This window comes from Lissotriton vulgaris, chromosome 8 (genome assembly GCF_964263255.1).
Source record: "Lissotriton vulgaris chromosome 8, aLisVul1.2, whole genome shotgun sequence".
Lineage (NCBI taxonomy): Eukaryota > Metazoa > Chordata > Amphibia > Caudata > Salamandridae > Lissotriton > Lissotriton vulgaris.
This window is the reverse complement of record NC_141696.1, coordinates 1,365,685,400-1,365,702,606: the sequence shown is the minus strand read 5'-3', so window position 1 is coordinate 1,365,702,606 and position 17,207 is coordinate 1,365,685,400.

The window sequence follows — 17,207 nt, the reverse complement described above, 5'->3', positions numbered from 1 at the left end:
GACTACTCACCAGTAAGGGTCTCAAGGCTCTGGGAGCGACCGCTGCTCTGTCACAGGCACTATGGTTCAGTCGAAGAGCCAGGTCTTGAGGTCCTTCCAGAATTGGGGCAGTGATGGCGATTGTCTTAGGCAGAGAGTCAGGGTGCTCCATGTCTTTGCTGTGCGGTAGGAAAAGGATCTTCCCCCGATTGCGGTCTTGCAGATACATGGAATGGCGGCCATGATCAGATAGATCGAGCAGAGGTCACTGGTGGGTGCTTGGAATGTGAGGTGGTGGTTGAAATACAAGGGTCCCATGCCATGTAGGGCTTTGTAGGCATGTGTGAGGAACCTTGAAGGTGATTCTTTTGTAGGCTGGGAACCAGTGGCGGTCTCTCAGGTGGGTGGTGGACATTGGGGATGAGTCTGTGGAGGCATTCTGAATGCTTTGAAGTTTCTTGGGGAGTTTCTGGGTGATGCTGGCGTTCAGTGCATTGCGTAGTCCAGTCTGCTGCTGATGAGTGTGTGGGTGTCTGTCTTTCTGGACTCAATGGGAATCCACTTGAGGATCTTTCACAGCAGGCGTACCGTATGGAAGCAGGTTGATGAGACAGTGTTGATCTGGCGATTCATGGTGAGCGAGGAGCCCAAGATGATGCTGAGATTTCTGCAGGGTCTGTGGGGGGAGTCCAAGATCTGTGAACCACCAGGAGTCATTCCAGGCAAAGGGGGTGGAGCCCAGGATGAGGAGTTCGGTCCTCTCTGAGTTTAGTTTGTGGCAGGTGTCCTTCATCCAGGTCATGGAAGTTGTTATTGGTGACTGTGGGATCGTTGGGGATGGATAGGATCAGCTGGGAGTCGGGGTGTAGGAGATGATGATGAGTCCATGGTTCATGATGATGGCTGCGAGCGGGGCCATTTAGATGTTGAAGAGCATGGGACTAAGGGATGAGCCCTGAGGCACTCCGCAGCTGATTTCTTTGGGTTCAGAGTCGAACAGCAGTAGCCTGACTCAATGTGTTTGGCCAATGAGGAAGGATTGGATCAATTCCAGGGCTATTTCAAGGATGCCAGCGTTGTGGAGTATTGCGCATAGGGTGCTTTCCAAAGCAATGCTTTCCAACTATAGACCCATATCCCTCCTACCATACCCAGAAAAGGCCTTAGAGAAACAAATCTACTGATGCCTCACTGATCACCTCAGCAACCACTTGCTCCTCAACGCTGTACAGTCCTTGTAGTGTAGTTCCTATACCCCTAATAGGCTCTGCGCATTGGAATAATAAACACTATAGGTTTGGCATAGGACTTAGGTCAGTATGCCCCTATTGAGTATATTAAACTTAATTACTTTGTGAGCCAGCTAACTGAGAGGCCACTAGAAACTCCTTGTAAACAAGAAGGGAGTAGTTTCTGGCAACCGCATAACCATGACAACTTTGTTTCCCTTTAGAATCGGAACACTCTCAGAATCGTGGAAACAAAAGATAACAGTTTCACTTAGCTAATCGTGCATGCTTAGTTTCTTCAGAGTTACACTGAAAGAATAGACGGGCGTTTCAATGAAAAGGATTTATTGAACAGTCTTATTTCTCATGTAAGACATATGAGCTGTTACACTCATAAGACAGTATGGAAGATATATTATGTACAGTATAAGCAGTAGAAAGAAATAGTACTGCGCTAACATTATTTTTTATCTACGACACATATAATCATATAAATAAATAACATAAGATTAAAATGTGAGTCCTCATAAGATGCGTTCTACCCCAGTGTACCTAACCTAAGTGTAGTACAAAGAATGAAGTAGGTGATGTATTCTATAGTATGGTATGCTATAGTCTGTATGCCAAGTGTGTATGCCAAGAGTCTCTCTAGGTTCTAGTCAGCTCCATACCTTGAGAATTAAGCATGGGCGAATTTTGCGAATCTCGCGTTCGCGAATTTTGCGGATTTGCGAACTCGCAATCCGCAAAATCCGCGAATTCCCGCGAATTTGCGGATTTTTTTTTTTTTGTGTTCGCGCGTTTTTCTGCCAGTTCGCGAGGGTTTTTACAATTTCGCAATTTGCGAACTTACCTGTCGGGTCGCAAGTTTTGCGAACTTGTTGTTTCTACGTGTCCAGCCTGTTTGGGACACTCTTCTTCATCACTGCCACTCTCTGTCACCACTGCCACTCTCTGACTACTCATGCCACCCTCTGGCCCACCCATGCCACCCTCTGTTTCATCACCACACCCTCTGGTTGTCCAGTGTACATTATTTTCGGCAAAGCAAAGCACACCTTCCCTGCCTCAAGTGACCTGAATTAATTTGGGGCTGATTAATGTGTCACAGAATATTTTTTTAGCTGGCACCTGCTTCCTTAGTGCTTCCTGATTAGTGATCTTTTGCACTTGCTAAGTGCTTTCATTGTTGCAAAATTAGTTACAACACCTGCCCTGCCCCAACTGACAATAATGAATTAGGGGCTGATTAATGGATTTTAACTTCCAGCCTGGCTCCTGCTTGTCTCCCTTAGCTGTAATTCAGGACCTTTGTGGCATATGTGTAACTATTCTGAGGTTCAGAGCAGGGTCACATAATAGTTGCAACTGGCAACTGAACTCTGGAGGGGCCCCTCAGGAAGCACTACAGGAAATGGCTACTAATGATGAGCCTGAACTTTTGAACCTGGTAAGTAGTTTCAGTTTTGCTAAGATCGTATTTCTGCAATTTAGCACTTACTCGCGGGGTGCGAAGTTGTACTGGCAAGCCGCGAACTCACGCGAACAGTGCGAGCAAGCCATAAAATCCGCTGCTCGCGGATTTGCGGATTTTGCGGGAGATTCGCGGATCTCGCGGATTGCGAATTTACCGAAAATCCGCAAAATCCGCGAGCGAAACGGATTTTCCGCCCATGCTTATTGAGAATGAGAAAGATGGGAATCTCTTTCCGGGTCTTGAACTCTAACACCCCGCGAAGGGAGTCAGAACACTAGAAGCTGGATTTTCTGCGAGCAGGGATGACAGCGTCTTGTCAGTGCGTCAGGCCGGGACACAGGCTGCTCTAAAGTCGAGGTCTCTTCCTACTTGCTTGGGCAATTGAAGGTATATTTATACCTGGTAGGTGCCTTGGAATGTTAGCATTGACGTAAAGTTAGGCAGAGGGAGACGTCAGGAATGAACCCTTAGGGAATAACGGTTTTTGCATAATAAATGAGTTCTTGGAGAAATCAATAATCCTGGGCTAGGGAAACTCCCAAGAGCTTAAGGCTCTGGTTTATAAGAACACGTTGTGACGTTGGTGTGGATGGATGTAGGTGACAATGCCTGTATTTGGATAGCATGGCTAATACCTAAATAAGGACTGGGATCTTTTGCCTATATAAGGGCAATGTGAATTGTGCCTATATAAGGACATGTATCAGGAAAACCTATATACGGACACCTAAAGCGGAATACAACATCCTAATTCAGGTCCAACCACATTACAGAAACAGCACTCATCCCCACTACAGATGAAATCCCCATGATGCTTATCAGAGGAGACACAGCAGCCCTCATTTTCCTGGATCTCTCTGCAGCATTTGACACAGTCCACAACCTAGCCTCATGATGTACCTGAAAAAGATTGGCATCTAAGCATCCACTCTCCCCTGGATCTACTCCTTCTTAACAGATAGAAACCAAACTGTTAGTCCAGCACCTAACTCTTTGGAAGCCCTCAAAATTCATTTAAGAAGTGCCTCAAAGTTCATCATTCAGCCCCACCTTCTTGAGCACATACATGACCCATCTAGCCAAGATCATTTGCACACACAACATCAACATACTCTCCTACGCCGATGACACGCAACCGTTATCTCCACCGCAAGAAAGACACCAAATAGCTCTCCGCCTGTATGACCTAAGTTGCTAACTGGATGAAAGCTTACTGTCTCAAGCTCAACATTGACAAGACAGAAGTAGCGATCTTTGGCATGAACATGTCACAATGGAATGCCTACTGGTGGCCGGTCAAATTCAACCCCCCACCCACACCCGCACCTACACCCACACACAGCACCAATACCATGAACCTCTGGATAACCATCAAAAGCACTCTGACCATAGCCTCACAAGTCGATGTTGTCATGTATCCGTGTTCTACACCCTGAAAGTACTGAGGAAGATATTAAAATTGCTCTAAAGCAACACTAGAAAAACTGTCACTGAAGCCTTAGGGCCTGATTTGGATCTTGGCAGACCGACAGCCAACCAGCTGTGTCAGAAAGCTCTAGTACTCTGTCGGATTGACAGAGTACAATCCACCATATTTAGACGTATACGTGATACATAGAAGACCATCGCGGTGGCGGTCTTCTGTGCTGGTGACCCACCCTCCATCGCCGTCAAGACTGCAAGTACCGTTGAGCCAGTTTGGAAATTCTCACTGGGCTGGCGGTGTTCTGTCTGCAGAGTGAAGATGGGGGGCAACAGTGGCTGTGGGGAGAAAGGTAAGTGACATTTATTTTTTTACGTATTACACATATATGTTGTGTATGTGTCCATATTTGTATGTAGGTTATGTGTAGTGACCCCATGCTGTACATTCTGCACTGCACCTCGCCAACATACACTCACCATACCCGAACAGACCACATACACTTACCTTCGAGTCTGTAAAAATGGAGTGCCCGTCCGCCCCGGTCAAGGTGCTCCAGGACAATGAGGACCTGGGCCAAGGTGAAGAGGAGGAAACTGCAGCCTGTACCACCAAAAAAGTTGAGTTTTCACCCTTTTTTGTTACTTACTGCTAATTCGAAGTGGGAGGGATTCCCGCCAAAATTCCCTTTAAAAGAAACTAGAACAAAATACTGATGGCAGAAAATCCTGACTGGAGTACTGCTGCTGCCTGTGGCAGCCACCTCGTTGAAGGGGCAGGGAGTGAAGTCCTGGTGGAGTCTGAGGCACCACAGCAGTCTTCTCGCCCATTCAACTCCAGCATCTAAATTGGGAGGTCGGACCACCAGGTTGACGGGCAGAGAGACCACCAAAAATGCCCACTCCGTTGCAATCTGGCCAAGATCTAAATCAGGCCATCAGTCACCAGTAAGTTGGAGTACGGGAACACCCTCCATGCCGGAATCACCGAGCATCTCACTAGAAGACTACAAAACATCCAGAAATTGGTGGCAAGACTCATCTGCAACCTCCCACTCAGAAGTCCCAACACACCAAATCCCAGGGAGCTCCACTGGTGGCCAATACACAGACGTTTCATTCCAAACTCCTCACACAGACATTCAAGGCACTTCACAACCTAGACCCCACCTACATGAGCATTCACATCTCCTTTTACCAACCACCCAGACACCTCTGATACACTAGACTCCTACTACCAAGGATACTGCACATACTCAAACCAGATCAAGAGAATTGGCATTCTCTTACATTGCTCCTAAAGCATTTAATGGTCTCCAGCTCCACACCAAAGCCTCCTCCTCTCATGTTCAGTTCTGCAAAGATAGAATTATAAACAGATAGATAGATAGATAGATAACCCTTTCCACCGCTGACAAAGAGGCTCCCCTTTGCCCCCCTTCATTCGCTCATTCTCAGTTCAAATTAGGGTGAGATTGGATGAAATGCTTTCCTAAACGCGGAAAGTAAGTTCTAGTAGGAATGAATGGTTCTGAAAATATCCCCTGGGGAGGCTATGTGATTGGGTATGGGGGCATCCCTTTGTTCTAGACGGTATAAAGAGCATATGCTAAAGTGCTTTGAGGTGCAAATTTAATCTTAAGTGAAGCTGCTGTGGATATGGGAATTTAAAGGGGAGCCGAAAAGGGCTTCAGATGCCATTTTCATCCCCAATGGGACTGCCGCGGGTATGGGTTTTTATAGAGAGCCATCTGTTCTCAATCTTTGGTCTCGTCAGAAGCCCTCAGCAGCTAAAGTTATCATAGAACGCCATGCACCAAGCAGGACTTTAGGAATACATACTGTACAGAGAGATTGAGCATGAAGTTTTAACAGCATGGAAAAAGATCAAGGACATGGAAGGTGGCAGATTGTGCAACTGCAAATTTAATACATTTCACAAATTAGGCTGCTGCTGCACTGAGTCCCCTCTCAGACTGGCATCTATGGCACCTCAGCAGGGCCTGACATTCATTATGCGGCATATCAGTAAAAGCCAAAAGTTTCTTAATGGGAGCAACTTACAGCAGATGCAAAGAAAATGTAATAGTGATTCCTCTCCTTTTGCAAAGAAAACGCATTGTTTGTCGGAGTCATCTAGATTAAACATGGGCAAATTTTGCGAATTCGCGATTCGGGAATTCGCACGAAATCGCAAAAAAATCTGCAAATTCACAGATTTCACCGTGAAATTGCGGATTTTTTCGCGATTTGCACCATACTTAACTGGAGTACTTTCTACTGGCTAATCAGTAAGTGCTACCTCGTTGGGTAAATGTATAGTGCTTTTCCTAGACTACAGCTGCATAAAAGGCCAGAAGAGTTGCCTCCAGTGACCATGTGTGTGTCACTTTGCCATCGCGCTAGCCGTGGTCCCTCGAGTGAGCTGTCAATCATAGTGTGTAAAGGGCGGGAAGACGGTGCACACTGCTAGTGTGAGTGGCGGGGCCAAACAGGGTGGGGGGCTTCTATGCGAGTTCACATGCCTCTTGTGTGTGTATAAACGGTCAGATACCGATCAGAGCAGCATATGATGAGAAAGAAGCTCCTGGTCACGGGGATTGGCCCGTGAAAGTCAAGGATGCAAAGGCCTCCATCAAGCATCATAGCTAATTTTCGACGGTAGATATGGGGAGAACGCACACCTGCCCAGCCTCGACAAAGCGCTCTTTTTTTTGGAGCTGATTAAGGAGTTACTGAATTTGAGCTTCAACTCGGGCACCTGCTTTAATTATTTGTATCTGTAAGTGCTTCCTGTTGAGGTTTAATTTTTGTGACAGGAGCCTCGTTGTCTACTTATAACTATTCTCTGACCCTGCTTCGAGGGGCAGAGCAGGGTCAGAGAATAGTTGCAAGTAGGTAACGAGGCTCTGCTCAGGAAGCACTTACAGGGTTACAGCAGGTGCCCAAGTTGAAGTTAATTTCTTTGTAAACCTTTTGTAAATGGTTACAAAGAAATTAACTTCAACGTGTGCACCTGCTGCTGTAACCCTGTAAGTGCTTCCATGAAAATTCGTCCCCCACTAGAATTCGTGGATTTTCTGCCAATTCGCGAGATTCGCGAAATCACAGAAAATTCGCAAATTCCGAGAGCGGAACTAGTTTTCTGACCACACTTAATCTAGATTCCATCATCCGTACCAATAGGATTTTAAAGGAATTATTCCAAATCGCAGACCTATGAGCTGTTGTTTCATGCTCGTGCTAAAAGGCAGAGAAAGAGAAGATGGAAGGACCCCTGGCTCATACAGTTTTAAGGGCCAGCCCTGTGTGCCAATGTCTTCATGGCTTGTACATCATGTTAACATATATGTCTTGCATGCTTGGTCAGCAAGGTGGAGGCCAAAGGCACTGTCAGGCCACTTTCCCAAATTTCTCTTGCCTTCAATGCTTCTAGGAAAAGACACACAATTGATGGACGAATGCAGAACAAATCAAAACATTCACCCCCAGTCAAGGGATCTGGGTTAAATCCATCATTCTTTTGCTCACCTTGCCACCCCAGTTTAGACCTGGCCTCATGGGAACAGTCCAGCCCGAACTGCCAAGCCAAGTCCTCCCAGGACTGGAAACAAGCATCCTAGGATTGGTTTTGGGGTTTCACCCCTCATCAGCCAGGATAGCTTAAATCAAGTGGCACAATGAGCCCGGGACCCACGTCTGGGCATACCCTGTGCACTTAGGGCAAGAAAGCAAAAGACACACAGTTGATGAACGGAATGCTAAACAAATCAAAACATTCACACCCAGTCAGGAGATCTGGGTTAAATCCGTAATTATTTTGCTCAGCTTGCCATCCCATTTTTGACCTGGCCATATGCAAATCAGTCTTGACCCTGTGCTTCATGGGAACAGTCCAGCCCGAACTGCCAAGCCAGGTCCTCCCTGAACTGGAAACAAGCATCCTAGGACCGGTTTTGGGGTTTCACCCCTCATCAGACAGGATAGCTTGAATCCAGTGGCACAATGAGCCCGGGACCCACGTCTGGGCATACCCAGTGCACTTAGGGTGAAAAAGCGAAAGACACACAATTGATGGACGAAATGCAGAAAAAAACATTCACCCCCAGTCAAGAGATCTGGGTTAAATCCATCATTCTTTTGCTCACCATGCCACCCCAGTTTAAACCTGGCAATATGCAAATTGGTCTTGACCCTGTGCCTCATGGGAACAGTCCAGCCTGAACTTCCAAGCCAGGTCCTCCCTGAACCAGAAACAAGCATCCTAGGACCAGTTTTGGGGTTTCACTCCTTATCAGCCATGATAGCTTGAATCCAGTGGCACAATGATCCTGGGACCCACGTCTGGGCATACCCGGTGCACTTAGGGCGAGAAATCAAAAGACACACAATTGATAAACGGAATGCTGAACAAATCAAAACATTCACCTCCAGTCAAGAGATCTGGGTTAAATCCATCACTCTTTTGCTCACCATGCCACCCCAGTTTAGACCTGGCCATATGCACTTCAGTCTTGACCCTGTGCCTCATGGGAAAAGTCCATCCCGATCTGCCAAGCCAGGTCCTCCCTGGACCAGAAACAAGCATCCTAGGACTGGTTTTGCGGTTTCACCCCTCATCAGCCAGGATAGCTAGAATCCGGTGGCACAGTGAGCCTCGGACCCACGCCTGGGCATACCCACTGCACTTAGTGCAAGAAAGCTAAAGACACACAATTGATGGACGGAATGAAGAACAAATCAGAACATTCACCCCCAGTCAAGAGATCTGAGTTAAATCCATCATTATTTTGCTCAGCATGCCACCCCAGTTTAGACCTGGCCATATGCAAATTAGTCTTGAACCTGTGCCTCATGGGAACCACTTCAACGGCCGTCCCCTCAATAAACCATGTCCCACTTTTTTCGATTTATGGCAGATTATCATAACCTTTGCTTTTGTTGCATTTATCTTCAAATTATTGGCGAGTGCATTAAAGAGTGCCTGGAGGCCAATCAGTGTTAGGTCCAGGAGGACCATGGTTTTTGCATACTGGAGAGATTCAACTTTAAAGTCAGCCATTTTTAGTCTAAATGCGCACACTGTCTCAAGAGTTATCTGGCAGGTCAGCCAAATACCAGTTGAACCATAGCGATGCAAATATAGTGCCTTGCTTACGGGCTTTGTTTGTCAAGATTTTATCTGTGATGGTCCATCCAGTGCCAAATCTTATTTTTATCCTGGTGTCAGAATATAGGGCAAAGATGGCTTTCAGTACATTTTGGGTAATGCCCTAGATGTTCAGTTTTGACCAGTTTTGATTTGAGACACTGTCCAATGCTATTTGAAAGTCAATAATCCCAGCATAAAGGGCTTTGCCTTTTGTAGCTATAGCTGCTTCACTCAAGTGGGAGACGCGGGTAAGATTGTCTTCTCCATGGTAGCCCTTTAGAAGCCAGTTTGAGCTGGGGATCAGCTTCTTTTCATCCGCATAGGTTTGGAGTTTCACGTTTAGAATGCTGGCAAAGCACTTCGCTTTTGTATCGAAAAATGCAATCAGGTGATAATTCTAGGAGCGAGAGCCTTTCATGTGTACAGGAACCAAAAGTGAGCCCCTTCATGATTGTGGGATGGTTGCCTCCAATAAGAATTCCTGGATTAGGGGAGCCATTACTGAGGCCCATCGAGTCAGGCCTATTTGCATTCCACTGTCGGGCCTGGGGCACCCCTTGAATGCATCAACTTGATGGCTGTCACCACTTGGTCTGGGCTTACTGATGGCATGTCTGAGTGAGCTGGATTTAGAGATGCTGTTGGCTATTGGTTCCCTTTTCAGGTCACTTAAGCTTTCGGCAGTTTAGCTAAAGGTCTACATATAGCCCTCTAGTGCAGGAAGCCTGGTTTTTTAATTATGCAACCTTTCACAGGCAGGCTAAGCTCACATACTAGCTCAGTGCCAGGATGCCTTCCCGATGATAATGGGCTTTACAAAAACACATAACATAACAGAGCATAACATAACATAACATAACATAGCATAGCATAACATAACCTAACTATTCTGGAGTTTGATTTGAAGAATCTAGGGGCTAATAATCTTGGGAATATGAAAATGGGATTGTTTCGGAACATTTCAGACAATATTCTTATCAGGTGTAGGGACAAATATGCCGAGAGTATTTGGATGTAGATAATTTGCTAATTAGGCGGCTTAAAGCTGGAAGCAGGTGGCTTACAACATACCTTAATTTTGATCACAGAATGTGTTCTTTTGGACAACAATGCTCCAACACCTTTTCCTTCATTTCAAATATAATATCTAAGTAATTGAAATATATTTAATTTAATAACAAATATTTATCTAATAATTACATTGAAAAATAAATGTGCACCTAAATTAAAACAATTCTTTAAATAAACATCAATAGCTATTAAAAGTGATGTATAGAATTAATTGATAATAATGTTATTATATTTTAATAGAAGCTAATGTTGCATTAATTAAAAATTCGAAATAGGTTGTTAAAATATTTTATAATTAAATATGTTTCTTTTTTAGACTACCTTACATTAGATTACATTCATTTATATTTTTAACTACTTAAAAAAAGTTATTACAATTTAACATTATTTTTATGGGGGTTTATTTTAAGTCTCTACCACCATAACTTTCTATGGGAGTGTGTTGCTGTAGAAGCGGTTGGCCATGTGCAGTGCTAGATGTGCTCCAGCTCTCAAGTGGAATCCTTTACTACTATTCTGGGTCCTTTTCTAGCTATATTAACTTTAGAAGGGCAGTTTGTGAATAACAATGGACTTACTCTTTTGTGGGTAGGTGCATGTCCCTCTCGAAACCCCTCCCTACACCTCCTCAATCTCCTCCACACTCCACCTAAACCCTTCCCATTTAGAAGTCGGATAGCCACTTTTTTCAGTCTCTCTGCATGGTCCCTCCCACCTTTCCTGCTAAATAGTAAACTGAAATATATGTGAGGATCTCCACACTGAAAGGTTGAAGAGGTAGAGGTGGAGATTTACACTTGTAGGTTGGTGATTAACATTTTGTTATACTTTAGTAGTAGTACTGAAGTACTTTTTACTTCTTGTGGTAACATCTTAAACCAGCAGCTGATGCTTTTCCAACACTCACTTCCATCCAATGCTGAGCTGTCTTCATCTTACTACACTTTTGCTATAGTAGCCCCTCCCAACTTATCCTGGTCAAGTAGAAGGGTACCGTGAGCACCCTGGTACTCAGAGGCACTTAGGCTAGAGAGACAAGCATGCAGGAGGCAGGAAAGATGATTTGTGGGTCCTATGATACACAGCAGAAGCTAATATAAAAACTAGCCCTCAACAAATATAAAAACCTTCTAATTGAGGTAAAAAGCAACTACTATACCAAGCAGATAGAATCAGCCTTAAATTTCACCAAGGAACTTTTTCAAGTAGGCCCTAGAAATTATGTGGCTGTTCTTAGCCAAGATTTTTGCAACAGTGTGGTGTTTAGCTTTAAGGACAAAGTCGACAAAAAAATGTCATAATTTCGACAACTCTGTTAAGGAAGGGATCAATAGCTATATGTCTCTAGAAAACCTGGTATATGCCCCTCTGACTGAATTCTCCCCTAAGACTTCTGACTAAGTGGTCAAAGTCCACACTAACTCTAAATCTGGGTCCCCTCAATATATTTGCCCCCAGGAGGACTCAAATTAGCACCCAAAGTTATAGCAAGTAACCTGTCAGCCATCTTTAACTCCATATTTGCCACAGGAGTATTTCCCTCAATTTGGAAAAAGCCTTTATTCTCCCCTTATTAAAACCCCAGCCTGAATCCAACAGACCCCAACACCTACCAGCCTATTTCCCACCTGCCCCTTCCAGCTAAGAAAGTGGAAAATATTCTTAAAACCCAGCCTGCCAAGTTCATCCATGAAAATCATCTCCTGGACCCAACTCAGGGGCCGATTATGATAGCGGATAATCCGCATCCCCCGGGCCGGCGGAAGCCACCGCCGGCCCGGAGGATGCGGATTATCCGCTGCGGACTGAGAAAAGACCACCCGCCAGATTAGGATGGCTGGGGCATCTTTTTTTAGTCCGCCGCTTTTCCGCCGCGGTCGCCTTCCGACCGTGGCGGAAAAGCTCTAACATGGCTGGCGGTGTCTATCAGACACCGCCAGCCATATTAGAATGGCGGCGCTCCTATGCCTTTCCACAGCGGCATTTCCGCTGTGGAAAGGCATACAGTGTTTTTTTGGGGGTCCGCTGCGGGCCCCCAGCAGTGAAGGGGGTTGGGGGTGCACATGTGGGGTACCTATGTTACCCCCCTGCCATTGCGTGCACGAAGTGGCAGGCACCACGCGGTGCCTGCAGCTTCGTGCATGCAAAGGTAAACATGCATTTTTTTAACATTGCGGCATGTGCTGCTTCAAGCATTACCCGCCTCAATGTTAAAAATACAGGATGTGACCGCCAGGGTGGCGGTCACATCCTAATTAGCACGAAGGGACCGCCGCTGCCCCTGCGGATGATCCCTCCTCCTCTGGGGTGGCGGGCGGACGCAGGTCCGTCCGCCATCCTAATAGGCCCCTCAGTTTGGGTTCAGACCTGGGCACAGCACGGAAACAGACCTTATGAAAGTTACAGATAGGTAAGAACAGCTTTAGACACTAGAGGCACAGCAGCTCTTATTATCCTCCAACCGTCTGCAGCCTTTGATACGGTCGATCACAAGATCTTAGTCAATAGGCTGGCTGAATTTGGGGTAAAGGATCAGGCTTTGTCCCTCCTTACCTTCTTCTTGTCTAATAGGGAACATTTGTGGCCTTAGGTGGCTTTGAGTCCTCTCGTTTCTCACTTCCTTACGTGGTCCTTTGGGGATCCTTTCTTAGTCGCACCCTCTTTAACATTTATATTTCTGAACTAGCCACGATAATCTAAAGCTTTGACTTTTCTATTACCTCCTATGCCGATGACACCCAAGTGTAGTGTCAGCCCTCCCGAGCTGCCTTCATGATTTCAGGACTGTATGAGAGCAAACAGTTCAGGCACTGCCTGAAGCTTAACGCTGGTAAAACAGAGGTGATCATTTTTGGCAGTCTTTTACCTCTCTGGTCCGCCTTCTGGTGGCTAGATGGCCTAGGCTCTCTCCCTATTCCAGTTCCCAAGGCTAAAAACCTAGGCACATACATTGATAATAAGCTTAACTATGGCGCTCAGGTATTAGCGGTAGTTTCTTCATCCCTCTACACTCTCAGGATGATAAAAAAAATTGGCATATATCCCAGCTAACTCTAGTCTTCTCTGACTTGGTGCTATCCAAGCCACACTACTGCAACAACCTCTTTATGAACCTCCAGAAAACAATACACCAACAAACTTCAGCTAGTTCAAAACGCTGGGGCCAGAATGATATTAGGATTGTCCAAATTCCACTCTATCTTCCCTGGCATCCAAAGACTCCACTGTCTCCCAGTAGGTAGGTTTATCAAATTTAAGCTCCTTGGGTGGCAAAACCTCACAGTTTCCAAATTCAGAAAATCCAACTCGGGTGGAAGAAGCTTTGTTATTAGCACAACTAAACTATGGAACAGTCTGCCACCTCAAATCAGAGCCATCCCTAGCTTAATTGCCTTTAGGCAAGAACTTAAAACGTGGCTTTTCTGCAATTAATGTTTTTTCAGTTTGTGCTCATGGGTAGTTAGTTCCAAGACACCTTAGGGTATAAGAGGGCTTTATACATTTTGATTACATAGCATAACTTGCTAAACGTGCTACAAAATGCAGATGTTAAAAATGTATTGTAACAGACTGAATTTTGTATGTTTTGGTTGACATTCTCACAGCACTGAAGAAGTGGTTCACAAGTGTGAAACAAGTGTTACCTGTATTGAGTGAGAAGTAGGTACTTTTAACATGGAACATCTTTATTGAATTATTAAAAAGGAGTGTTTTATTTTTTTGAATTAATGTTTTTTGAAAATAAGTTGTATGTAAATCAGCTTAACAGAAAGAAGAAAAACGTATGAACTCTGCCTATGAACGATCTTTGACCATCCATGATTAATTATTCAGTATAGTTTCCCATTATAATATAATGTATATATGTAAACATTGTTAGAGTTAAAAGTTTATTTCAATTAAAATATTTTCTAATAAAAAAAAGATTCATGTTAAAAATTACACTTTTTCTTTTTAATTACAATTATTTTGAGTTAATAAAAGTCTATAACTACTCGTTAAACGTAGTAAATATTAATTCAATATTGAGATGAGGTGTTCTTTATTTGATTAACATTTATATTTGTATATTATTGTAGTTGAATTGTTTAATAATTTAATAAACCTTTACTTTGATGAATTATTGTGCTGTAACATTTCATTTTATTAGTTGGAGGTTAATAATAATTATTTTGAATTGCTTCACGTGTTTATTTCACATTAAAATGTTTAAAATATTTATTTGACTGTATTAAACTTTATTATATGTCCTTCTACTTTAATATAGGGAGCACTTCACACAGGTGTGGCGATCTCGACCTGCGTGTGAAATGTGCTAGTAACAGCTTTACCCTCATACATTCTCTCTCAGATCTCCACTTTTCAATTTAGGGAGTGGAGACATAAAGATCTGCTCTTAGGTGTAAACCTATACTCGGAGTGTACATTTATACCTAAGAGCAAAAGTGAATTAACAAGTGAGTAATCTACATTTGTACTTTTACCTTTGAGAGGCGGGAACAATGTGTGTATTCCCTCTTTGAACCGAGTCTCTTTGAAGTGTCTGGGGTACTGCACTTCCTTTTTGTCCACTGATAATTCCTCTTATTTAGCGTTGGCTACCAATGTTGACATTCGCCCGAAAATCATTTTACTTGTGAGAAATTCAGCTGTTTTCAGGAATACTTATAGAAGTGAAACAAAATCTAAATGCACTTACAAATGTAAATGATCCTAAAAATGACATTTTTTCATAAAAAAGCAAAAATCTAATTCTGATAATATTATGAGGTATATGTTGGTACAAAAAAATGTAAATAGCATGAATAATAAGCACAAAATACAACCAAAAAGTGGACAAACAGCTAGTGGTTGCAGAACAGCTTCATGATCAGGCCTGAATCGGGCCTAAGACTGCAGCCAGCGCGCTCTCATTTCCAGTGATTGAGAAAGCTGGAGGAAGTTGTGGCTACTAGTTCAACAGTAACTACTAGCCTCACTTCTTCACCGGAAGTGCTTTATCAGGTCAAATCCCACCTGCAATAAAGAAATAATGCACACATCTTTCTAGAGACTTTCTTACGTACTGTACTTAGAGTAAGATTTGGCAAAGATGTTTTAATGAAAATTAAAGTGGTTGTTTGCCCCTTTATTTATTATTCATTCTAGAGGCTGTTAGTTAACCACAAATACATGTCTTGTAAGATCAAATAGGAAAAAAAAAGAAATATTCACAGCAATTAGGAAGCTGTTGGATTCAGACAGAGTGAGTTCTTAGATTTAACACTGACAGGTGCAGGAGAGCGTGACGAAGTTCTCAAAATGAGACCACGACTAAGAAAAAACACGTTTCTGTTGAGCGACTTTGAAAAATGATTGGTCGCTTCAGAGATCTGAACAGTCACTTCAGCAAGTGTTCTCGGGTAGTATTATTAATACAGAGCCACGGTGCAATAGAAACACAGTGATTGATTCAAAGCCAAATTAAAAAAGCAACCCTACAGCTATAAACTGATGAGAACACCTTTGTGAAGGTTTATTTGGTTGCACTTTGTTCTCATCTGAATGCCCTTCAGTGCACATGCTTTAATAGTAATAGACTGTTTGCCTCCAGAGCATTAGTGCCCTCTCACATCTAAGAAATACTAGTAATTAATCTTCATCATTTATTACCCAGAACAAGACATGTTTTCTTCTTCAGCCGTTTTAACTTGTCCTGCATGCTCTGTGATGTAATCTGATGGATTTGTTTTCATTCATCACAAACAGCTATCACATAAATTTGCTACACAGGTATTTTATGTGAGCACACAGCTGTGGGCAAATTTGATTTCACGAACATTTCAATCTATGATTGAGTCGCCAAACGTTGTTTGTCGATTCCCCTTATTAGGCGTTTACTTCCTTTGGTGTTATTTTCCTTAATTTTCTTTTTTTTCAAAACTGTTTTTATTGTGCCGTACAGCCATATACACACAAGTGAAACCTGGAATATTGACTAAAAACACCCATGTGTGGAATAATATTGCTGATATCGACTGTTTTATTTCTAGATACAACAACACATAGAAAACCAAGTGCCATGGCATGAATAACATTACCCATTATCAACTGCCCACTGCCCCCCCCGGCCTTTATAGTTGAGGATATAGACTGAGAAAGCTTTCCCCCAAGACATTATTCCAATGTCTCTGCAGCCTGAAAAATTGAGGGTACTGGCTCCAGATAGAGACCTCGGTAGTCTGCTCATTTTCCCATATCTTGGAATGTTTCTGAGGACATCCTCTCACTTTAACAATTGGTATTTCCAAGCCCATAAAGAAATCCATTCCCTTCCTCCACACCTCCACCCGGAGAGGAGATGAAGCCCTCCATGCCATGGCTATGTCGCGCTATGCCACTGTAAGTCCCAAGAGCAATTGGTGTCGTTTATATCTATTATCTCATGTACTGTCTGTAACATGCAAGAGGGCTATTTTTGGCAAGCTGGGCACGTCTCACCACAGGACCTCTGAAAGGGAGCTCAAGACACTCCGCCAGAACCCTTGAAGCACCGCACATTGCCAGACTGTATGAAAACAAGTGCCCTCTTCTGAATTACATCTCAGGCATATAGGGGAGTCCACCAGACCGGCCTTCCACAGTCTCCATCTAGTGAAGTAGGCCTGGTGGAGCTATTTAAATTGTATAGGTCTAAGACTTGATGCTCTGGCTGCCCACGCGGGGATTCTAATGCCTCAGTCCAACTATCCGCATCCAAGTGTCCCAGGTCACCCAGCCAGGCCTCCTGAAGTGTCACCAGTGTGGTGTGTATATTTTGGTAATCTTATGGCCGCCCAGGTCTCCCATAAAAACCTCTGCCTCAATGGGGTTCAAATCCAGCAGGATGTCTAGGTGT